This window comes from Schistocerca americana, chromosome 4 (assembly GCF_021461395.2).
Source record: "Schistocerca americana isolate TAMUIC-IGC-003095 chromosome 4, iqSchAmer2.1, whole genome shotgun sequence".
NCBI lineage: Eukaryota > Metazoa > Arthropoda > Insecta > Orthoptera > Acrididae > Schistocerca > Schistocerca americana.
In genome coordinates, this window is record NC_060122.1 from 774,675,180 (window position 1) to 774,700,608 (window position 25,429).

General features: G+C 40.0%; 1 protein-coding gene across 1 annotated transcript in view; it reads right to left on the minus strand.

The window, feature by feature from the left end:
* Positions 1 to 22,121: 22,121 nt before the first annotated feature.
* LOC124612408 (mediator of RNA polymerase II transcription subunit 23) overlaps positions 22,122 to 25,429 on the minus strand; it is a 191,425-nt gene continuing 188,117 nt past the window's right edge. The window contains exon 23 of the mRNA XM_047140601.1: positions 22,122 to 22,989. The gene's annotated coding sequence lies outside the window, so the exon portion shown is untranslated. The remainder of the gene's footprint in view (positions 22,990 to 25,429) is intronic.

The following is a 25,429-nucleotide window of genomic DNA, read 5'->3' on the forward strand; positions in this document are numbered from 1 at the left end:
ATTGCACGCATATGAGAGGCTGGAAACAACCTGGGCGTGTCTCACATGATGCTGAGCACAGGTCCAAATGTTTGTTTTGGCTGGCAGAAATCGTTACTGCAGTAAATGACGGCAATCTTTTTGGCTGAATACCACAAGAATTTCCATCGCTCAATGACCTAGTCACCACTGATGGGAAGTGTCACCACTCGACAGTGCTCCATATCTATAGTCACCTGGCCAACCCATTGCAGGTCATCTGAGGAGGCTTCTGTGTCAAAACCCTCTGGCAGCTCACGTGGTGTTGGAGGGGCTGTTATAAGCAGGTATTGTGACTAGATCAGATGGTCCTTGGGCATCTCTATCACACATGGAGTGCAAAAAAGGTGGCTCATGGTGATTATGCATGGAATACAGGCCACTCAATGACTGCACAATTCCTGGTCATTACCCTGACCCTTATGTGACTGACTTTAACAGTGCCATCACTCATGCTCAGGTGTTTAGAGTGGCCAGTTACACAAAGGCAAATGTGCAAATTCTAGTAGTGCTGGAGGATGTTCTGAAAACCACTGTAATAATGCCTTTTGGGCTTTTCCAGTACAAATTTATGCCTTTTGGATCAAGAAACACTACACAGATGTGGCAGTGTTTTATGCATGAAGTGTTGCAGGGGTTGCCATTCTTATTCTGTTACACTGATGATACCGCCATATTTTCACCTACAGCTGAGGACAATGTGACTCACCAGTGACAGCTTTCTCAGTGCCTGCAAGAGTATGTTACAGTCATTAATACCACAAGGAGTGTTTTCAGGAAATGAGAGGAGCAACTTTTTTTGGATGTGAGGTCTCTTCAGCTGGCCTGTCACTGTTTCCTGACTGTGTGGCAATAGTGCAATATATGCCTTTGCTGATAACCTATAGAGGACTGCACAGATTTTGGGAATGTAAAATTACTACTGGAGATGCCTTAAAGGGCTGGCAAGTCAGCGAGAACCACTTACCGCACTGCCCTTAGCCAAACATACAGCCTAGGACTTCAGTGAGTGAAGTAGTTTTCCATCATGTGAAGCAATGTTTGGCACAAGCGGCACAGCTGGCTTACCTGTACATTAGTACCCATTGACTCTAATGGTGGACACAAGCCAAAATCCAATTAGCGCAGCACTGCAACAGAGAGTTAATGGTCAATAGCATCTGCTCTCCTTTTATTTGCAGAACTTTATGCTGTAGCAAAGGAAGAGGAGTGCTGGCAATCTTCACAGCCATTAACCATTTTCAGTCATCTGTGAAAGTAACATATTTTACAATTTTTACTGACCACAGACTGCTAATTTTTTCTTCAAATGCGCAATGGATCATGGCTTACCACAGCAGTGTAGACAAGTGGAATATGTAGCTCAATTTACAGCTACTGTGCGTCACATTTTAGGAAGAAACAACATTGTCGCAGATTGCCAGTCGCGAAATTGTGCCAGCGTACAGGCAATGACATGGGCTGAGATAGGGGCCACGCAACAAAGGATACAGTGTTGTATGACTTTCTGCAAAGTGAACGCACAGCCCTGCAGCAGTGATGTATTTCTGTTCCACATTGTGCTATGAGTATCTGGTGCGGCACATTCTGGGGCAAACAATGTCTGTACATTCTCACAGAATTTTGGCACATAGTTTTCTGAGCACTGCATAACTTGGCTCATCTGTGCAGCAGTGAAGTTAGTGGCAAGCAAGGTGGTGTGGCAAGGAATCCAGAACTGCCAGACATGTGTGTCCTTCTGCCTCAACTGCCAGTGGAGCAAAGTTGGCAGAATTGTCTTTATACCAGTTTTTAATTTTCACACATATATGTTTGCATATTAGGAGTGTACCCTATTTTGATGGTCACCACTATCTAGTTACCATAGTGAATCATTTTACAAGATGGTCCAAAGTTACTCCCATACATGACATCTCAGCTGAGGCAGTTGCTAAGGCATCGTTGTTTAAAAGGTTTTCGAAGTTTGGGGTCTCTCAAACAATTATGACTGACAGCAGATGCCAGTTCAAATCACAGCTGCTTACTGAGCTTCTTCAGCTATGCAGCTGCAACCACCTTCGCATCACTGGGTACCATTCCACTAGTAATGGAACGGTGGAGAGGCTGCATCACACACTAAATGTGGCACTGAAATGTTACTCACCATTGTGGATGGACACCTTGCCACTGGTGTTGTTAGGCCTGTGCACATTGATGGAGGAGGATTTGCAATGTCGCCAGCCCAACTGGTCTTTGTTGCACAGTTGAGCGTGCAAGGTGAATGCATTGTACCAGCAGCATACCCCAATATTCCTGGAAGGCCCAGCTTTGAAAGGGTGGGGGTGAGGGGATTGGGGAGAGGGGGCAGCTAGTGTGGCAACATCAGTTACTGCACAAGAAAGTGACACAAGAGAGAAAAGATGAATCACTAGTTTAGCAGAGAGTACTTATTAGAGTGTAGACGTAGAATTTTGTTGATTATTCTTTGTATTTATGTTGGTTACTATTTTGGTGAGCAATAATGCTGTGTATTGAGTAATCATTGTGTCCACAATTTATATGGGAATTATTTCTTGTCATCAAAATACTCACAGCCTAAAGTACAGAGGCAACTGGAGACTGTTTACATACTCAGCATCTGCTGCAAGTGGCTGGTCTTTTAGTACTTTACTTTAGCATGCTTTGTATGCTATACAGTCACATCAGGAAATAGTGTGATTACCAAACTTGTTACGCTATTGTACTGGATCACATGACATAATAGGATATGACAAATAAGTATGACTTGCATTTAGTGCCTAAAGCAGTGTATGCTCAACAACAGAGTGGCAAGCATTTGCCAGTCATTTGGAAATCTGAGAACTAATGACATTAGAAAGCATTACGTATAATAAATTACTATATAAATTGAAGACCAGACTATATTCTCACACCATAGATAGATTTCCTAGAGCACCTCAGGTTAAGAAGTTACACCAGCAGAGGACAGGCAAACACAGTGTGTGCACCTGGGGCTTACGACAAATGAGTGACCAGCAAAATATAAATCTTTTCTCACCACAACACATATGTGGCAAACATCACAGACTCTTACAGCTCAGAGGGAAAGAATCTTAACTATAGAGACCAACACACAATTATGTTGTAAACAAGTTAGCATTATCACAAAATTTACAGAAGTGAATTCCAGGCTCATAAGGTTAAAGGCCTCCGGAATGAAATTTTATCAGAATTCATAAGTAAACTGAAGACTGTAATTTTGAATTTGAAGATGGGAGCAGTGTGTGATACTAACACCTTGCATTATTAGCATAAATTTGTTCCAAGAATGGCAACAGTTATTGATACAATTATGCAATGGAGCACACATGCCACCAAAAGTGATTGGAATAACCTCATATTTTTCATGCAATCACTAGGTAACCATAGCTGCTACTTCAAAGACATTTAATAAGAAGGGAGTACTTCATAACCCATGATACAACATAATTGGTGACAATATAACGGATGACTATGTAGGGAGCAAACTTTTAACACAACAAGCAATGTACTGCACAGTTCACCTATTAGATCACTTAGACAGACCACTGTAGGCAGTGGGGGCAACCTTATGTGACAAATAGTATTGTTAATGTACTCAGGGTGTACACATTGCAGAGAGGATTTGTGACAAAAAGATCAGTTGAGAGAGACCGTGAACATAGCAGTGGATCCTAACATGGCACTCAATGATTTTAATCCTTATCACTCAGGCTGGGATATGGGGAAGGAAGTACGAGGGTGAGTCAAGTGAAAACCTTAAATTTGTAACAACAAATCGAAATTTCATGCCATTATCCTATAAGTTGGTAAGTGTACTACAAATAGCGTGCAGAATGGCCTGTAGGTGGCAACATAGTGCAGATGCACACATACTGATGCAGTATCAGTATAAAGATGGCCACCCCACTTGCGACTAGCACCAGGGAAGAACAGTGTTCTGTTATTCAGTTTTTGCGTAGTGAATGTGTGAAACCTAATGAAATTCATCAATGAATGAAGATTCAGTACGATGATGCATGTTTGTCAAAGCAGCGAGTCTATGAATGGAGTAGGAAGTTCACAAATGGTGTAACTTCAGTGGAAGATGCTCCTCGTCCAGGTCAGACAAAACGAGTTGTGGCTCCACAGAACATTGCAGCAGTGGAAGCCATAGTGAAGGAAAACCACCAAGTGACACTGAATGACATTGCAGCATGTTTACAGATTAGTCATGATTCAGCACATTATATTGTGCATGATGTGCTCCAGTTTCACAAAGTGTCTGCAAGATGGGTGCCACGCCAGCTGACTCCTGAAATGAGAGAACAACGTGTTGATACTTGTGAAGAACTTCTTTGGCACTTTGAATGAGATGGTGATGGCTTCCTTGCAAGAATTGATACTGGGGACGAAACCTGGGTTCACTTCCATCAACCGGAAACAAAGAGAGCGAGCAAGGAATGGCGCCATTCCTCATCCCCGAATACCAAAGAGTTTCATACAGAACCATCAGCTGGGAAGGTTATGCTGACTCTCTTTTGGGACGAAAACGCGTCATTTTGGAGCATTACATGCCTAGAGGGACCACTCTCACCAGTGCATCATACACAGATCTCCTAAAAAATAATCTGCGGCCTGCAATCAAATCAAAGTGATGTGGATTGCTGTCAGCAGGTGTCCTTTTACAACATGACAATGCTAGGCCCCACACTGCCTGTACACCAGTTGCAACAATCACAGACCTGCATTTTGAGTGTCTTCCTCATCCACCATACTCACCAGACCTTGCCCCAAGTGATTTCCATATGTTTCGACTGCTCAAAAATGCAATGGGAGGAAGTAAGTTCCGTTCTGATGAAGAGGTACACCACATGGTGCATGAGTGGTTGTGCGGACTACCAAAAGAATTTTTTTCTAAAGGAAATCATGCAATTTGTAAGCACTGCAGGACTTGCATTGAGTGTGGGTGAGATTATGTTGAAAAGTGATACAGCTGTGTACCACTTCTGCACAATAAATAATATTTAAAAAAATATTTAAGATTTTCATTTGACTCACCCTCGTATATAGTGTATGTCAGCTATTGGTCTACAGACATATGAAGACAAGGTAGTTCTTCTTATTTATGAGTAAGCTGTTCAGATTGCTGCACCTAACCAGCAAGCAACTGTCATGAATCTGTGTTTTTAATGGTCAAAGCACTCTAACCAGATCATCTGCCAATTATTATCAGGTGTAACAACAAAATGAGATTGGATGCCATCTATCCTGTTGACAGATATAACATCCAAAAAGGAGAGTGAGATAAAATGCAATACCAAAAAATAATTAATGTAGAGAAATGAAATTTTGGAAATACATCTGTCTAGCTAACATATTTAAGTGATTAACATTGCTAGATCACAGATTAATGTAAGTATGAGAGAATCTATTAAAGTTGTGAAGTGCTGGTACATTAATAGCTGGTGTAACCATCAGAATGTTGAATCAAAGCATCCAAATGTGCAAGCATTGTGTTGTACTGGTACCAGATGTCAGTTTGTGGGATGGATTTCCATGCCTGTTGCACTTGGTTGGTCAATACAGGGACAGTTAATGCTGTTTGTGGTTGAAGCTAGTATTGTCATCTGATGATTTCCCATATGTGCTTGATTGGAGACAGATCTGTTGATCAAGCAGGCCAACATCTCAACACTCTGTAGAGCATATTGGGTTACAACAGTTGTATATGGGTGACCGTTATCCTGTTGGAAAATGTTTCCTGGAATGCTGTTCATGAATGACAGCATAACTGGTTGAATCAGCAGACTAACACACAAATTTGCAGTCAGGGTGCCTGGGATAAGCACAAGAGTGCTCCTACTGTCATACAAACCATAACTCCAGGTATAGGTCCAGTCTAGCATGCAGACAGGTTAGTTGCAGGCCCTCAACTGGCCTCCTTTAATCAACAAATGGCCATCACTAGCACCAAGGCAGAACCAGGTTTCAGCAGAAAACAAAACAGACCTCCACCCTGCCCTCCAATGAGCTCGTGTCGGACACCAGTTAAGTATCAAATGGTGTTGGTTTGGGGTCAGTGGAATTCATGCTACAGGGTGCCTGTCTTGGCGCTGTCCTTGAAGTAACCGATTTGTAACAATTTCTTGTGTCACTGTGGTACCAATTGTAGCTGAAATTGCTGCTGCAGATGCGGTATGATGTGCCAGAGCCATATGCCAAACACAATGGTCTTCGCTTTGTGTAGCGCCACATGGCCATCCAAAGCCCAGTCTTCTGGTGACCAATATTCTCATGACCACCACTGCCAGATATCATGTACAGTAGCTACATTCCTGCTAAGTCTTTCTGCAGTATCATAGAAGGAACATCTAGCTTCTCGTAGCCTATTACACAACCTCCTTCAAACTCAGTGAGGCGTTGAAATGGTGTCTTTGTTGCCTTAAATGCATTCTTGACTAACATCAACTCACCACATCCAATCTTGAAGGTAACTAACACTCATGACCATTGCAGCATGTATTTAATGAAAACCTGGTTTTCACTCTCATAGTGGTGCTACTAGCACCACTTTTATGTGAGTGGTGTGATATTTGAATAGGCATCATCTTTCAGTTGTAGTAACACACCTACCAACTTTTGTTTATGTTGCACAACTCCTATATTTTCGCCATTGTACAATGACATCATAACAGACACACTACCTAGCTAAGAAGACACATGTGATCCACAATGTGTATATGTAAATTTTACCGGAGAAGTCGCAGTAGCTTTACGTCTACAAACCAGACAATTCCAGCCACGAACTAATAGTGTTGTGGGGCAATGAGAACACAGTGGCAGGCACTGAATACTATAAAGGCACACCTACTAAACAAACAACATTAATTGGAATTGGGAGCTGGAAAAACAGAGAGTGTGCTCAAGCAGACAAAGAGAAAGATATTTCTAGGTCTCTGTAATACACAATGTCAGGACACACCTATAATGATAATACTGGTGTAAAGTTAAAAGACTACATAAAATTTAAGGCTAGAAAACTGCTCCACCCACATTGCCTACAAGTATTGTGAATCATTTGTTGGAAAGTTTAGTTTCCAGCTCATTGATGTGCAGTTACAGGTGTGGACAACATCCAGTACATTACCCCATGTTATCACACCTGACAATGTAAGAACAGAACTCTTCTGTAATCATTCCAATAAAATACAATATTCTAAAACTAACATTTCAAGCATGAAGATGACATGAACTGTTCCTACTTAAAAAACTTTAAAAACATCCAAACAGTGTCCTCAGCTATACGTTCATAATGCTGCTAAGCTGTATCCTAAATAGTCTCAACAGGATGATAAAGCACAGACTGGGGTGGTCACATGAACACCACTAACTGGTTTTCAAGAGAATTTCTGGTTTTTGGAAAGGTTATGACACAACTGATACCCTTATATCATCCAATATCAACATCCAACTTCAAGTTAGTGATAATAGATAATACATAGCAATGTTCACTGACACTGGTAATGCATGTGGCAACTTGTACTTAACTGTCTTGGGAAAGAAATTGCACAAACATTAAAATCCAGCCAGTTCTGTAAACAAACTGCTGCAAGTACTTTTGGATAGCTCTTTGACTATAAAAGCACAAAATAATGAAACAAGTATTGGAATAACAAGCAGTGGTCTTCCATGGTGCTCAATATTGTTCTTGCTCCTGTTTAACATATTCATATTGGAACTACACACTGACTTAAATCCAAATGTAAACTGCAGTATGTTGATGGTCTATGTATTTACATAGGGGATGTAATGCTAGCAGAGGATCTGCATGAAACGAAGCAGTCAATGACTAGACTGCTGTCATATCTGGAGGCAAATCAACTAAGTATCCCAAATCTTCACTATTTATATACCAGCCACCAGTTACCAGAGAGACACACTGTGAAACAAGGACCTTATGACTTCCAGATACACACAGTGGTTGAATATCTGTCTTCCCGTTGACAGGAAACGTCAATTTCACATATCAACCATTTCAAAGAACAACTGCTGATGCTCAAAGCAATCCAGAAATATCATTGCATGCCTGGGTTCAGTTACAACTGCTTCAAGAAACAACTTCACTGCTTTTCTTTTACACTATTCCCCGTGTGTGGATGTGGCAAAGAAGAGGTCATTAACCATATCTTCTTCGACTGCACAGATAAGCATGGTTCTATAAATATTCTACTGTGAATCCACCACACCAGAATTCTCATCTGCTGACAATGTTTTTATTGTCAGCTCTAAGATATACAGGCTATTTTACAAGTTTAGATTTGATTTGAGTTTTGCCTTTAATAGTGAAGTATATTCAATGTCATTATTTTACTTTTTTGTATTATTAGTTATCAGTGTAACAGTATTGACTATAAGAGACACCCTCAGATGACAATTAAATAGAAATAAACATATTACTGTGGCCATTTAATTTGACTGGACCCATGATTAATACATTTGAGCCATTAGCAAATATTACAATTTTTGAATCTTCCCTCACATCCATCTGAAGATCTTTTACGTAGATTAAAAAGAGGAACAACCCAATGAGAAACCTCACAATATGTATCATATTATATTCCCCTTTTCTGAGTTTAGTTTCATTCAATGTGATCATGTTTTCTGTTGTGAAAGTAAGACTTCATCCATGCAAGAGAGATACCATAAATGGCATGACATTTGAGTTTGCCAAGCAGAATTTTGTGGTTCACACAATCAAAGCTTTTGGCAAAGTCACAGTATACGCCAGCAAGCTAATATGTATTCCTTTTTACAAATGGTGTGTGACTAGGTAGAAAGTAATGCTGCTGAGGCAGAGGCCACATCACAACTGGGCCAATATCAGGCGACCAGTTACCAGTAATCTGCCTGTACCTTGGACAATAACCTTTCTGAATCATTCCTAGGAAGGCTAAAGTTTTTGTTAATCAGTATAAAAATGATGTGCCATTTCATTATTCAATGACAATGCTGGACTTTCATTGTCCACTAACTGTGGTCACAACTGTCATATGTTAGATGCTTTGTCAACCATCATCACACCACATGGATGTTTTTTCCCTCTATCCCTGTATCGCACTAGACTCAAACTTAGTCACCAGGATGATTAAAGGTACCAGATGTTGCTATGCCATAACTTTGACTTCAACACCCGGGAATCAGCCTCTGAGTTTCTCGTTGGCCTACACCATATTGATATGGAGCTGTTCAGCTAGCAGTGGCCCTGTCTGTGTTGTTACTGACGCCTCACAACCGGTACACAAATGAAGAAATGAAACCAACTTTTGTGTTAATCTAGTACTGCGAATAATGATATACCACATTTTGTATCTTTTCATTTTTCATTTCAGTTATGTTTTATTCATTTTTAATTCAAGATATACAATATTTAAATACCCCTACACTACACAAATGGCACATGAAAAAAGTGCTCAGAAATCCAACAAGCTTTATAGAAAATACTGAAATAATTAGAATTACAGTTTGAAATCACTGAATCTGAGCAGCAAACTTTCAATTAGCAACCACACTGACAAAACATTACATAATTTTTTTTAGTGTTTGCAATGTTTTTGTTTCTATTTATTTATTTATTCTTCTTCCTGAAACTTACTAACCATTACAGCAGCAATATCTTACTAAATAGAGCCAAAATATTATCTTTTACTAGCGTTCAGTGCCTAGGGCAGCTGCAACTCTCTGTACAAGATTTTCAGCTTCACGCAAATGTTTGTGATGATGTAGAAGCAGAAACAAGGGCCTGATCATGACGGAATGGAATGGTGGTTGGAAAAAAATTGCTGACCACCTAGTACTCAAAATGGCTTCAGAAAAGGACAGTGGACTTACAGTACCCACGAAATGTTAAAACTAATGACTTGTTTGCAACATTTTTTTTTCTTTTTTTTGTTCACCTTTCTTACTGAAGTTATCTCTGATATTTCAGTTTCTTATTATGGTGTAGAAATTCTTATACTTATATATTAGCTCTGTACTCTTAGAATTCCTGTCACTTTCTCACAAGTAGCAATGGGCTACTTCAAAAGTTATGTATATACATTTGCATAAAAAATGAGATGGTAGGCCCAAAAACATCACAAGGCCTCCTTCTTAGTGATGGCACTCTACCTAATATTGTATACCATGTATACAGCTGATATTGAAACTTACCACAAACAACTATTAAATTATTATAATATGCGGGCAATACAAGCCATTACTCAATTGCCATATATCTCCAAGATACCTGCCACACACTTCAATGTTATGTCTCAATGTTGGGTGTTTGGTTTATTGGAAGGGGGCACACAATGTTAACTTGCAAATCTCAAGCAGAGATGTTCATTCATAAAAATGTAGTACAGAAAGTTGCTCCATGGGTGAAATTGGGAGACCATAAATCATCAGTAACATAGACTGCATCTAACCTGGCAGTTTTTCAAACCATTTTAAAGTTTCCAAAATACTAAAACATTCATATGCCAGTCTTTATAACCCAAAATCTTCAGTTCTGTACAAGGTAGCACACTAGCAAAAAATATGTAATCAATCTGCCATCATGATCCAAAGACGCAACATCTATATATCGAAGTAGGAGTAATTTTGTATGTCATATTTCCGTTAACCTCTTCGATCGGAGTTCAGTTGACGCACATCCATTTCCAACATGGAAGGCTACTACCTGTTTATATTGTTCAGTGTCAAGTATATACATTTCTATGCATTATTATGAGTCACTGTGAAACTTACTGTGTAATTTGAATTTGTTGAATATTCATCTGTCACACTTCATACGTAAAGAGTTCACTGTGATTGCCTTGCTACTGTCACACTGTTTCATAGTGTTGTGAAAGTATCTTCCTCTGATAAACTTTTATGTGAGAGCTGAGTTCTGGTCATCATACTGCTCTTACTGGAAATCAGTCAAATCTATTTAATGTTGTGTTGCATACATTATTGGATAATTTTCCGTAAAACCAGTTCTTAGAATCAATGACCTTCTGCTGATGGGACACCAAGAGTTAATCAGAAAAAAAACAGGTAGGCACATTTCATGGTGTTGCAAGACTTCAAGGTTCTGTGGCAGATGTGCTACTTAAATGCTATCCTTGATGTAACCCACAAGAAAAAATTGCAAGGCTTCAAGTGTGGTGACCGGGATGGCCACTTGAGTAGTGGCGGGTCATTAGCCACAACACAGCCTGTCCAGTAACATCGCATCATTCATTCAGGTAATCTAATACACAACTGTAAAAATGTGAAGGGGGATTGAAAGATGAAATCTCTACTATGAGCTTCAAGTTGTGGCATATGGCTCAGAACATGTTAACTTTCTGGAAACCCTGGACATGTTCAACAGCTGTGTGTGGATTCTATGTGCCCCTTATGCTTCTGTTGTATTGGCTGACCTTCCCCAAAAGATAAAAATATTTTCACCACCTAATATTAATTTGCTTACGACAGCCTTAATTTAATTTCATATTCCCTGCTACAAATAAATACCGCATTTGAAGATGACTGTGTCTGTGATCTGCGATGAGGAATTAATGTTATTTCTGTGTCAAAATTTATACCACAGCAGCTGATAGATACTGAGTTGTCAGTACTGGGAGACAAACAATGAAACATTCCCCCTCTCACATCCGCAGTGGCTATGACACTTACCCCTTTGCACCTGGGACAAATGGCCAACTTTCCTTAGCTCATGGCCAAATTCACTGATATCAGATAAAATTAAGAATGTCTTAAAATATTACTGTCTCTGTAAGTGTTTTTGTTTAGTTATTGAACAGGGACATTACATCTACATCTACATGGATACTCTGCAATTCACACTTAAGTGCCTGGCAGTGGGTTCACCAAACCACCTTCACAATAATGCTCTATTTTTCCACTCTCAAACAGCGTGCGAGTAAGACAAACAGCTATATCTTTCCATGCGAGTTCAGATTTTCCTTATTTTATAGTGATGTTTGTTTCTTTCTATGTAGGTCATCATCAACAAAATATTTTCGAATTCTGAAGAGAAAGTTGGTGATTGAAATTTCATGCGAAGATTCTGACACAACAAAAGATACCTTTGTTTTAATGGTGTCTGTCCATCTCAAATCTTGTATCATGTCCGTGACATTCCTCTCCCCTATTTCGCAATAATACAAAACATGCTGCTCTTCTTTGAACTTCCTCGATGTACTCCATTAACCCTATCTGGTAAGGATCTCAGATCATACAGCAGTACTCCAAAAGAGGACAGACAAGCGTAGTGTAGGTAGTCTCTTCGATAGATTTGTTACATTTTCTAAGTGTTCTGCTGCAATGCAGTCTTTGGTTTGCCTTCCCACATTTTCTGTGCGTTCTTTCCAATTTAAATTGTTTGTAATTGTAATTCCTAGGCATTAGTTGAGTTACATCCTTAAGAAGCTCTTAAGACTAGCTGATGTTTTTGGATTCAGCTCTTAGTAGCTAGCTGCATGATATTAGGATATACAGCTGAAAACCGTGACCCACACTCAGGCCGCATGCGACCCTTGGGCTGCAGTTTGATGACCACTGTTCTAGAGCATGTACGGCATTCTTGTTTTTGATGTAAAGTCTTAGTCTTACCAGTTTAGGGTACTTGCCTTTGGTTTAACTGTGTAGAGGTTTTCATATGAACACTAAAAAAAGCTTTGGATAACAACTTACATAATTACATGAACTAATAACGTACATGGACAATCTACCACTGGTTTTTAAAAGTAGGAAGGAACATTGCACACAGCTTATTAAAACATAAAAAATGATTGCAAGAGGGTGACATAACAATAAACCTAAGAAAATCTCACCTGGAAGAGAACAAAATATGTAAAGCTACATCTCATTAAATTAGAAAATACAACTACCATAATCTCGCCTAAGAGATTATTTCATAGATGTGGGAAAACCAAATCACTTACTCACTAATAATGGAATAACGAAAGAGGTGGGATGATTTTGCCGTACTTATTTTTCTAAAAGGCACACAACCTGGATGCAGATGATGCTGGAGTTTCAGGTTACCCTTAATGAGTTGCCTCGTTTATAAGCAGGATTTTCTCCACTACAAGTGTTGAATAAAAAGTTCATTGGAGAATCATTATTAAAGTCTTTTTCTTGCCCAGAAATAAAAGAGGTAACAAATAGCGATTTACAAGGAAAGGTAGAGAGCAATCTAAAACAACAAGCACTATTTGAAGTGCGAGAACATAATTTCAAAGCAAGTGCCCCATATTTTAATCTGAATGACATCATGCTAGCAACAGTTCTTCCATCATTATGAATGGCCATACAAAATTATTTCAGTGGTAAAGGAAAAGGTATGTATACAAGATTGCCACAAGTTTCCCCAAGTGAAATTCACCAATTTCCAGACAAGTTTTAGCATTTTTCCCTGACAAATTTTGACATCTCGAGGGTAAGTTAAGACGTAAGTTGACAATCTGTCTTTGCAGCTACGGTGCAGGAAACAATAGCACAAACAAGGAAATATCCAAAAAACACTTGCAAGCAAATGGCGTTTCCTAATGTGAGCAAAAATCTTTTGTAATGAACTGTTTTTAGATGGAGAAAGCAAGCCAAATGTTATATATGTTTCAATAATATCACTGATGTTATTTTATTTCAATCAAACGAAACACATTTGGTAACAAAAATGCTCATTTCCTTGGAGTTGCAAGACAGATTTAAAATACCTTCAGTGATTTCAGAAATAACATCAGAAAAAAGTAGGCCTCTTGAAAGAAGTGCATAAGGCTGGGAAGAACTGTGTAAACCAACTCTGTAGGTGACCACCAATAAAATGTTGGTTCCGCTATGTTCATTATTGTGGTTATTGCCCACTGTGTTATATCTACTATTTTACAGGTATTTTACAACTTTTCTTTTGAGAAATATATGAGTACACAGAGAACAAACTACCAGTGACTGACACAATTCTCTTCTTCTTATGGTCCATACTTTCTAACACATAAACTACTTTTTAAGTGCCAAAATGTACCAGAACAAATAAAACATCTATAAAACACTACACTGTGCAACATACTAGCGGTGAGACAGAATTCTTGAAATCCATCGCCCATGGGCTCTGGCCTGCTGAGAAGCACTGAGGTCCATGGACAAACCATGAAAATCCACTGCATCAAGCCACACACAAAGAGTCCTGTCCTGCAGACATATTGGTCAGACCAGGTTCGATAGGCAGGGCTGCACATTAGCCGGAACCGAATGAGTTCTGATCGGCAGGCCCGATCAGTTACAGATAACCGCAGAAGTTTTAGCCCATCGTGGAAATCCATTCATGTGGCCAACTATTCAAAAGCTACAGGCAGCATGTTGATGAAATGAGACCATGGTGATCAATCCATGCAACAAATAACTTGTTCAAATATGCTGAGAATCAATACTAACGAGGATAGATAGCAACTCACTTTAAAGATTATTGCTGAGTTGCCGATAGGCACATAGAAAATACAATCACACTCTCACAACTAAATTTTCAGCTGTAGCTTTTGCCAGAAAACTAGAGCACACACACATTCACATAATCACTCACACACAACCCATTCACACATGGCTGCCATCTCCAGCTGCTGCATCTACATTCTCTGAGAATCAGATCCAAACAGATCACTCCTTATGCCTCCCTGCCTCTCACCAGCAGCTGCTAGGCTAGTGGCAAGAAATGGTAGAAGCACTGTCTGCAAGCTGAGGGGAGTGGTAGGAAGGGGAGAAGCAGTAGTAATGAGGGAGTAGGGAAGTGGTCCATGTACTTAGCTGGATCCAGCCAATTACAGTGCATGACACCTCAGTAAACAAACCATTTCATCTACTCAGACAAAAATGAGATTTTTTTCAGTGTTTTTTTTCAAATTTCCTGATTTCCAGAACCAGTGGCAACCCTGGTATAATATGAACATGATCAAACAATGAAAAATCCAGTATGGGATAATGCCAGTACTTTGAAAAAGAATAGATTTCTACTCACCATATAGTGGAGACATTGGTTTGCAGACAGGCGCACAAAAGACTGCTACACATTTCAGCTCTCGACAAAAGGCCTTCTTCTAATGTAGAAAACACAACACAAAACCACAAAAGCACAACTCACATATTCATGACATGTGTAGAGCAACAGTGCCTGATGGGATAAGCAGTCTGTGGGTGGTGGGGTAAGGGGGAGGCTGGGGTGGTGAGGAGGAGGGATAGCAGGATAGTAGTGCGCAAAGGTGTACTGCTGCTTGTGGGAGAATGTAAAGACATGGTGGGGGCAGGTTAGGGCTGCTAGGTGCAGTCTGGTCGTTAGAGGTGGGGGGTGGGGGGGAGGATGGATGGGGAGGGGAGGAGGGGGGCAGAAAGGAAACAGAGGAGGGGAAAAAGACTATGGGTGTGTTGGTGAAATGGAAGGCTGTGTAGTGGTGGAGTGGGAGCATGGAAGGTGAAGGACAGAGACTAGCGAATGTTGAGGCCAGGAGGCTTACAGGAATGTAGGATATACTGCAGGAGAGTTCAGAGTTCCCACCTGCAAAATTCAGATAAGCTGGTGTTGGTTGGTAGGGTCCAGGTGGTGCAGGTTGTGAAGCAGTCATTGAAGTGAAGTACGTTGGGTTGGTCAGCTTGTTCAAGAAATGGGTGGTCCAGTTGCCTCTTGGCCACAGTTTGTCGGTGGCCATTCATGTGGACAGACAGCTTGATGGTTCTCATGCCTTCACAGAATGCAGCACAGTGGTTGCAGCTTAGTTTGTAGACCACATGACTAATTTCAGAGGTGTCCTGCCTTTGATGGATAGGTTATGTATGTGACCTGACTGGTGTATTTGGGGTGGGAGGATGTGTGGGACAGGTTTTGCCTCTAGGTCTAGTGCAGGGATATTAGCCATGAGGCAAGGGGTTGGAAGTAGGGGTGGGGTAGGGATGGACAAGGGTATGACACAGGTTTGGTGGGTGGCAAAATACTACCGTGGCAGGGTTAGGAAGAATAGTGGATAGGATATTCCTCACAGCAGGGCACGCGAGAGGTAGTTGAAACCCTGGTGTAGAATATGTTTCAGTTCCTCCAGTCCTGGGTGGTACTGAGTCAGGAGGAGACTGTCCCTTTGTGGCCAGATGGAGCGAATGTGGGGGGCTAGTTGATGACTGGAGAGACAAGACACTGGAGACTTCTTTTTGGACAAGGTTGGGAAAGTAATTTTGGCCTGAGAAGGCCTCGGTGAGATACGTGGTATATTTGTAGAGTGACTGCAGGTGAGATGGCCACAGGTGAATTGGCAATACGGAATGGACTTCTTGGTGTGGAAAGGGTGGCAGTTGTCAAAGTGGAGATGCTGCTGGTGGTTGGTAGTAGCAGTAGTAGTAGCAGTAGTAAGAGGAGGAGGAGGATGAGGAGGTAGGAAAATCACAGGAAATCTAAATCAGGATGGCCAGAAGTGGGTTTGAACCGACCTGAATGTGAGACCAGTGTGCTAACCACTGGACTACTCTGCTCAGTGCTGTTGGTAGATATGATATGGACAGAGGAACTGATGTGGCCATTCTTGAAGTGGAGGTCAACATCGAGCAAGCTGGCTTGTTGCGTTGAGGAGGAGCAGGTGAAGTGAATGGGGGAAAAGGTGTTGAAGTTCTAGAGAAATGCGGATAGTGTGTCCTCACCCTCAGTCCAGATCACTAAAACGAATCTGAACCAGGTGAGAGCTTTGGAACTGCAGGTGGTTACGAAGGATTCCTCAAGATCAGTGGTTCCCAATTTGGGCAATTACCCATAAGGGGTAAAATAAAATTTTCAGGGGGGGGGGGGGTAAAAACATAATGGTGTAATAACATTTCGGTCGTGAAGCTAAATAATCTTTAAAGACCATTACTACTATCACTATTTAGTAAGTCTGTAATACTGATTACTTACATTATTAATAATTACAATTTATTTTAAAGCATAGCATTAACAGGAGACACAGTGGGATGGAGGTTATACCTTGTCAAATGAATTTATGAACAACATTTTACTCACATAGTCCACACTAAACACGTACTTTGTTCTTTGTACTACACACCGCATATACAGAAATATCTTATTAAAATGCGTTTTCAGAGTTGCTGGTAATTCCTGGAATTGACCAGAAATCACTTCATTGTACACTTCGTGACAATAAGAGAACTAATTGACAGCACAAGACTTACTGCACTGAGGTATCGAAATCATGGGATAGCGATATGCACATATACAGATGGCGATAGTATCACATAAAAGGGAAGTGTGTAAGCAGACCTGCCATTTGCACTCAGGTGAGTCATGTGAAAAGGTTCCAAACCTGATTATGATCACACAACAGCAATACATAGACTTTGAACGTGGAATGGTAATTAGAGGTAGATGCATGGATCATTCGATTTCGGAAATCATTTGGAATTCAATATTGTGCTGAGAATACCAAATTTCAGTCATTATCTCTCACCATGGGCAATGCTGTGGTCAACGGCATTCACTGAATGACTGAGAATAGAGGTGTTTGCGTAGTTGTCAGTGGTAACAGACGAGCAACAGTGCATGAAATAACCACAGAAATCAATGTGGGACGTACAATGAACTTATCCATTAGGACAGTGCAGTGAAAATTGGTATTAATGGGCTATGGCAGCAGATGACCGATGTGAGTGCTTTTGCTAACAGCACTGGTCAGGTGAATTCCAATTACAGTTGGTAAGTGCCAATGATAGGGTTTGATTGTGGCGCAGACCCCACAAAGCCATGTACCCACTTTGTCAACAAGGCACTGCATAAGTTGGTGGTGGTTCCGTAACAATGTAGGCTGTGTTTACATGGAATGGACTGGTTCCTCTGATCCTACTGACCGACCACTGACTGGAAGTGGGATGTTCAGCTACTTGGAGACTATTTGCAGCCATTCATGGACTTTGTGTTCCCACATCAATTGAATTTTTATTTATGACAATGCACCATGTCACAATCGTTCACAACTGGTTTGAAGAACATCCTGGACAATGCGAGCGAATGATTAGGCCATCCAGATCACCCATCATGAATCCCATCGAACATTTATGGGACATAATCAAGAGGTCACTTCCTGCACAAAATCCTGCACTAGCAACACTTTTGCAATTATGGACAGCTACAGAGGCAATATGGCTCAATATTTCTGTAGAGAATTTCCAACTTGTTGGGTCCATACCACATCGAGTTGCTGCATTAAGGCAAAAGAAGGTCCGACACGATACCAGGAGGTGTCCCGTGACTTTCGTCACCTCAGTGTAGGTAATGGCTACTACACTGCAATAGTGCCTACATATTATTGTTATTATTATTGCTATTAGTGGCAGTGGTCAGATGCAAACCATTTGCAGCTTGAAGACTTCCAATTTCTGCTATATTAGAAGTAGGAGTCCAGCAATCAACTGATTTACAAATAACAAATGCAGTGCATAAATTTTAATTTGATTGATTTTAGGTAGGTATGTGGGTTAGGGTGAAGCATGTGTCAGTAAGGAGAGGAATGGTGCAAAGCAGTCATATTTTGTAACAAGTGTCTATCATCAATGTGACTAGTTAGCTTCCTTTACCAAAAAGGAGTTGCTGGTAGCAGTCACTGATGGTAAAAAAAAACTATGAGAACAAAATATAAAAAAAACAACTATGAGAACAAAATATAATTAATCTTTCATCATTTTAAAAATGGAAGTGTTCGAAGAAATTGATATTTCGTTCTAAAGATTATTTAGGCCTGATTCTGATGATGGTGGTGGGGGCAGAGGAGGGGGCACTAGCTTATATCTGATTGAACTCAGGGTAATTGTCTCAGAGAGGTTGGGAACCACCGCTCTAGGTGGCCCACAAATAAATTGGCATAGGATGGGACCGTGGGGTATTTTGGGTGCCCATTGTTGTACCATGGATTTACAGACACTATCAAAAGGTACATGTCCTAAGCAACATGCCTCAGGTGAATCACATTCCATATGAATTTAGAGGATTCACGTCAGCTAGGTATCAAGTCGGCTGCTACATTTTTTCAGCTTTAGCTTTCCTAATAGCAGTCTCTTACCCTTTCCACTATCTCCTTTAAAACTGTAATTACTTTGAACTATCCTACATTTTCTGAGTAATATGACAGACTAACTAATGCATACATAATGAGATAATTATACAAACGTGACATAATGGTACATTCATGTTTGGCAAACAATGGCCAACAAAGGGAGGCAAAACCTAGCCTTAGCTATAAAGTGAAAATATGATGGGCTAACATCAACATTTGATTGCTGAAACATATAATATGAGGGCATTCTGAGTTACAGTAATATGTAGGTAAGTAATGAGTATGTACAGAGTATGATGAATATAGCACAGAAGACAGATTAGAAAGCAGGTATGAATATGGACTACAGCAGGAGTACACTACCTCAATATCTATGTATAGAAGGACAGGGTAGAGTTGTAAATGATATTAATAGGATTTTGCAACCTAATCCATATGTAATGTATGTATGGTATGTTGGAAAGGATAAGTGAACCTAGAGGAAAAGGAAGACCTGTACCTGAGAGAAAAAGGAGAATGCATAAATAAAATCAAACAATGGAAAATCCAGGATGGAATGTAACCATATAGCGGAGAGCTGAGGCGCAGATAGGCACAACAAAAAGACTGTCACAAATAAATCAAGCTTTTGACCATTAAGGCCTTTGTCAACGGTAGACACACACACACACACACACACACACACACACAAATGCAACTCGCACACACAACCACTGTCTCAGCCAACTGAAACCACACTGGTGTGTGTGTGTGTGTGTGTCTATTTTTATTGTTGACAAAGGCCTCAATGACCAAAAGCTTTATTTATTTGTGACAGTCTTTTTGTTGTGCCTATCTGCGACTCAGCAACTCTGCTATATGGTGAGTAGCAACTTTCCTTTTCATAAGAATGCACAAACAGAGACACTATCACAGTTGGAGAGCTAAATGATGGTGTAGAGGTAATCCTCCAATGGAAAGAGGTGTATCTTGACAGTTACTATGTAAGCAGGGCTGTTAGTCCATGGAAAGAGGTGTATCTTCACAGGGACTACGTAAGTAGGACTGCCAGCCTCGAGGTTGCCCCAAAGTAGCGAAGGAGTTGAATTTACCTGAGTTCGTTAAAGTGTTCCATATGCTAATTAAAAAGATGGAATAATGAAGACGTAAGTGCCGATTTCTGTATGCTACTCTTACGTATTGGAAAGGAATGTAACTGATTACAGAATGCCTGACAGCATAGGGTTGTTAATTGTTCAAAATGTGACTCCTCTGGTTTGATGGCTGTCTCATAAATGCCGAAAGTGTCTGATGAGAAAACCAGCCTTATATAAATGGATGTTGTGTTTCCTATAACAACTTACACAGATCAATATCCCATTATAGCTTTGTAAGTTTAGTAGAATTTCATATACTCTTCCTATGGGAAGGGTGACTTTAGTTTTCTAAAAGTTTGTATTAAAGGAATTTCTATTTTATTATTATTACTATATTCTTGTTGGAGATGAGAAGTGACATGGTTGAGTTTACAGGAATTTTTTATGAGAGGTTTGGGTAATTTGGTCCACATGCAGAAAATAAAGAGATACTGTAGAACTGTTTGATGATCCATACAGATAATATTTGTTATCTGTGGTTTCATATTCATGGAAAGCATGAGTCCTTGGTAGAGGTGTAAAAAGATTTAATGAAAGCGATGTGAGGACAAACACACACACACCTATGATTAATGGTTTATAATTCATGTTGCGTATTCCACAATTAATAAACATGAATAAGTATATTTACTACACAGGAGATGCAGTTGCAGCTGGGATCAAGCATCAAGTATACACAAGCTGTTGATACTTTTAGTTAAGAAGGTTAAAATTAGATTCTCAGCTTTAAATATTCATTGTTTATTTATGTTTCACAATAGTAATGACATCATTCACCTAAGGGGAGGAATCTGCAGTGACTTTGGTGAAGTGATGTGTTGCGTAAGCATTTACCAAACCATCAAATGATGATTGATACCACAAAAAGTTCATTTAAATAATGAATTGGTATAGCCTGCTGTTTGGACATGTGTTTAATTTACATGCACGTATTCTAGAATGGATGGATGCCACATATCTGTAAGGTGGGATGATGACAGAAACCTTACTACGTTTGGTGTACCTGCTGGTTCAGTGGTTTATTCTGTGTTGTCAGGTGCTGCCTTGCACATGTGATACGAGCCATGAAAGAAGAGCAGTCATGAAATACCAAAGACAGCATACGAACAAGAGAAAAGCTGCTATCTTTATATTCAATTGGTACTTGTTAACCAAGATAGACCATTTCGGACATAGTCTGCATAAATCTATTGGTGATGTTCTGAATAACAGATAAACTTTGCCGTGCATGGTCATTGTAAATGGGAGCACAATATACAACACACTGTTGATGAGAAGCATTGTATTTATTTTGAGTATTTGGATGTTGGACAGCAACACTTTGAAAAACAAAGCCCACTATGCAGATATTGGAGAGCGAGAAGATAGAACCTAGTGAGCGAAATTGGATAAATGAACGCCGTAGCTCATGAGTAGGCTTTATCTATCCAGTCACTATCACGATAGAGAAGCAGTGGAACACCATACTGCACATTATGAACACCAAAAGCCGATACAAAAATTTTCAAAACTACGTGATTTATACACGGTATAAAAAACACAATGAAATGAAACATAATAGTCACCAACAGCTATACTGCACTACAGTGTTGCTTAATTGCAAAGGTTGACAGAGCTTGGTGAACAAACAGTACTGGCCTGGAGTACTTCAGTTTTTGCTGAACTAAGGAGTCAAGCTGCAAAGCAGAAGTGTGCAAATAGTATTTTACATGGTACTGTGTGGCAACTATAGACTGTTTTAGAGCAATAACTGAAGAATTTGTGAATTCTTGTGATGATATTGTTCAATTCCAAAAAATTTGCCAATACCTGCTTCACAGGTCATATGTTATTTCTGAATGAAACAATAAATAAATATAAACACAAATATTAAAAAAAATTTTATTCACAATACTTGCCAGGTATAAATTACATACAGAAGTAAGTATGTACATCCACTCAAAGTACAATATGAGAAAAGAGAGTCACTTGGGAGTCTGTCAATTTCTCAACACTTCCTTAAACTGTGGGTGGCTATTTTTCTCTCATACTGCTCTTCATACTCTGATTGAGATTTTACATTACTGTGTTGTATCAATCTGTACACTTATTATTTTTTTAAGGTATACTGTAGCACCATCACTCTTTACAATGATTCATTTCAGCTCTCTTGATCCACAATGATAAGCTTTTGACTGGCATAAAAATATGGATAAAATGATGATGACCATAAAATAATTTATGAAAGGAATGTAATGAAGATGCATATTTTCACCAACACTGCCACATTTCAGTTGGTACCATCAACGGTAACCTTGACACTCATATTGCAAAGTTGTTTTAAACAACTTTCAGTCTTTATAACATGTTTTTATGCATGACTTACAGACATAACAAGTTTCATTTATTGTAAACATGACAACATTTATAGAAGAAGAAACTATTTTACATAGCACCTTCCTTGAGAGTCATATCCTGGGGTTCATTTAATCAGAAGAGTTTGGGTTGTCATGCTTTGGCAAATTGTTACTGGACTTCATTTATTTATTTGTACACATCATTTCTCATTTTGTATCATATATGAAACATTTTCTGAGGTTTGTACTTGTGGCCTGAAAGCATTTGCACTACTTTTGACACGCAGTAGAGCTTCAGTTTTCTGTTGTGTATTTCACATACACACATCAGTACCGACAGAAATTGATGATCCTGCTGCCCCTACAGAGTGGGTGGGTGGTGGAGCAGCAGGATGCAGACTGTAAAAGTAAACAAGAAAACAATATAAAACACAAACACACACACACTAAATTTACAAGAAATTTTTAGTAAAATGAGGAAGTAGTGGAGCTGATATTACAGTTTACATTCTGGATGGGAAGGGAGGGAGAGAGGAGGTGTGTGTGTGTCTGTGTGTGTGTGTGTGTGTATGTGTGTGTGTGTGTGTGTGTGTGTGTGTGGTGGGGAGGAGGAGCAACAAACTGGAAAACTGTAAACCTTACCCTGAGAAAGTGGTTCCAGAAGTGCTAGAAGGAACAAGGTACCGAATATGAAGATTTTATAGTTCATCCTAATAGACATTCCTTGGTTTTCAGACATTTAACTTTTCATGCCTTCTGTGGTGAAGCAAGCTTGCTAATTTATGGGACATTAGGATATAACTTAAATTCATTTAAAAAAAATCATAGATACAAAAACTGTTCAATTGCTGAAAGCATTAAATTCATCACGTTCAATAAATTAGCAGGTTTTGCCTACATTCAATAAATTAGCAGGTTTTATCTTCTCCAAATCAAATATTACCTACAGCTAATATTTACTATCCAGAACCATTTACTTTAATAAAATATAACATACTAAAGATTTTAATTTGTTCAAGCATGCTCTTTACACAGACTCTAAGTTCATTATCACATGCTTATATAAGTTTTTGCAGAATCTATGGTCCTTAAATACACTTCTAAACATATAGCTAATTTACCATCCGCATTATTATTTGGAGACAGTGGGGGAAAAGTCTGATATTTTATACTTTCAAGAATTGTTCTAAAACATTCATTTTTCTGCTACTATAATTCATATGTCTGAATTGATGACATTTATGTGGTGTCACCGCCAGACACCACACTTGCTAGGTGGTAGCCTTTAAATCGGCCGCGGTCCATTAGTATACGCCGGACCCGCGTGTCGCCACTGTCAGTAATTGCAGACCGAGCGCCACCACACAGCAGGTCTGGAGAGACATCCTGGCAGTCCCCCCAGTTGTACTGCCGACGTTCATAGCAATGGTTCACTGACAAATACGCTCTCATTTGCCGAGACGATTGTTTGCATAGCCTTCAGCTACATTTGCTACGACCTAGCAAGGCGCCGTATTCAATTGATAATTATTATGTGAAGCATGTATCATCAAGAGAGATGTTCTACAATTGTGGATTAAAGTTAAGTATTACATCATCTACGTACTTTATTTGCAATTCTCAAGATACTGTCCTGTTCCAGACCTCACGCCAGTCAGCGTGTAATTAAACGCGTGCATTTCGGCCTCCTCTAGAAACACAGTGTTGGCTCTTCTGCCAACACTACAAAATGGCGACGAAGATTTAACGGTTGTATTGCTCTAATTTACTTGTCATGGCTCCACCACAATCTCCAGATGTACTGTCCGAATTTTATCGCTTGCAGAATCAGCAGACGCAGGCCTTATTGGATGCCCTTGGACAGCTCGTCCAGGGTCAACGTGCAATGCAAACCGATGCGGCAGCCTCCGCTCCACCGCTACCGCAGCCACAACACGCAGTTGCACCACCTTTTCGTCCGTTTGATGCGGCACTGGAAAGCTGGACGGAGTGGTCACGCCAATTTGGATTCCATCTCGCCGCCTACAGAATTCAAGGTAATGAGCGGCATCCTCAATTACTATCATGTGTCGGCGTCCAGACGTACCGTGTGACAGTGAAATTGTTTCCCCGACGCGACGTAGCAACTCTGTCCTACGACGAAATTTTGTCTGCATTAGATGCATATTTCAAGGAATCGGTCAATGTAGTTGCAAAAAGGTATACATTCTTTCGTACAAAACATACGGCCGGTCAAACTAATCGGGAGTGGGTTGCAACTTTGCAAGGCCTTACAAGGGATTGTGCTTTTGAGTGTGAATGTGGACTCCCTTATTCAGATACTATGGTGTGTGATGCAATTGCACAGAACGTTTCTGATGTTCGTATGTTGTTGTTGTTGTGGTCTTCAGTCCTGAGACTGGTTTGATGCATCTCTCCATGCTACTCTATCCTGTGCAAGCTTTTTCATCTCCCAGTACCTACTGCAACCTACATCCTTCTGAATCTGCTTAGTGTATTCATCTCTTGGTCTCCCTCTACGATTTTTACCCTCCACGCTGCCCTCCAATACTAAATTGGTGATCCCTTGATGCCTCAGAACATGTCCTACGAACCGATCCCTTCTTCTGGTCAAGTTGTGCCACAAACTTCTCTTCTCCCCAATCCTATTCAATACTTCCTCATTAGTTACGTGATCTACCCATCTAATCTTCAGCATTCTTCTGTAGCACCACATTTCGAAAGCTTCTATTCTCTTCTTGTCCAAACTATTTATCGTCCATGTTTCACTTCCATACATGGCTACACTCCATACAAATACTTTCAGAAATGACTTCCTGACACTTAAATCAATACTGGA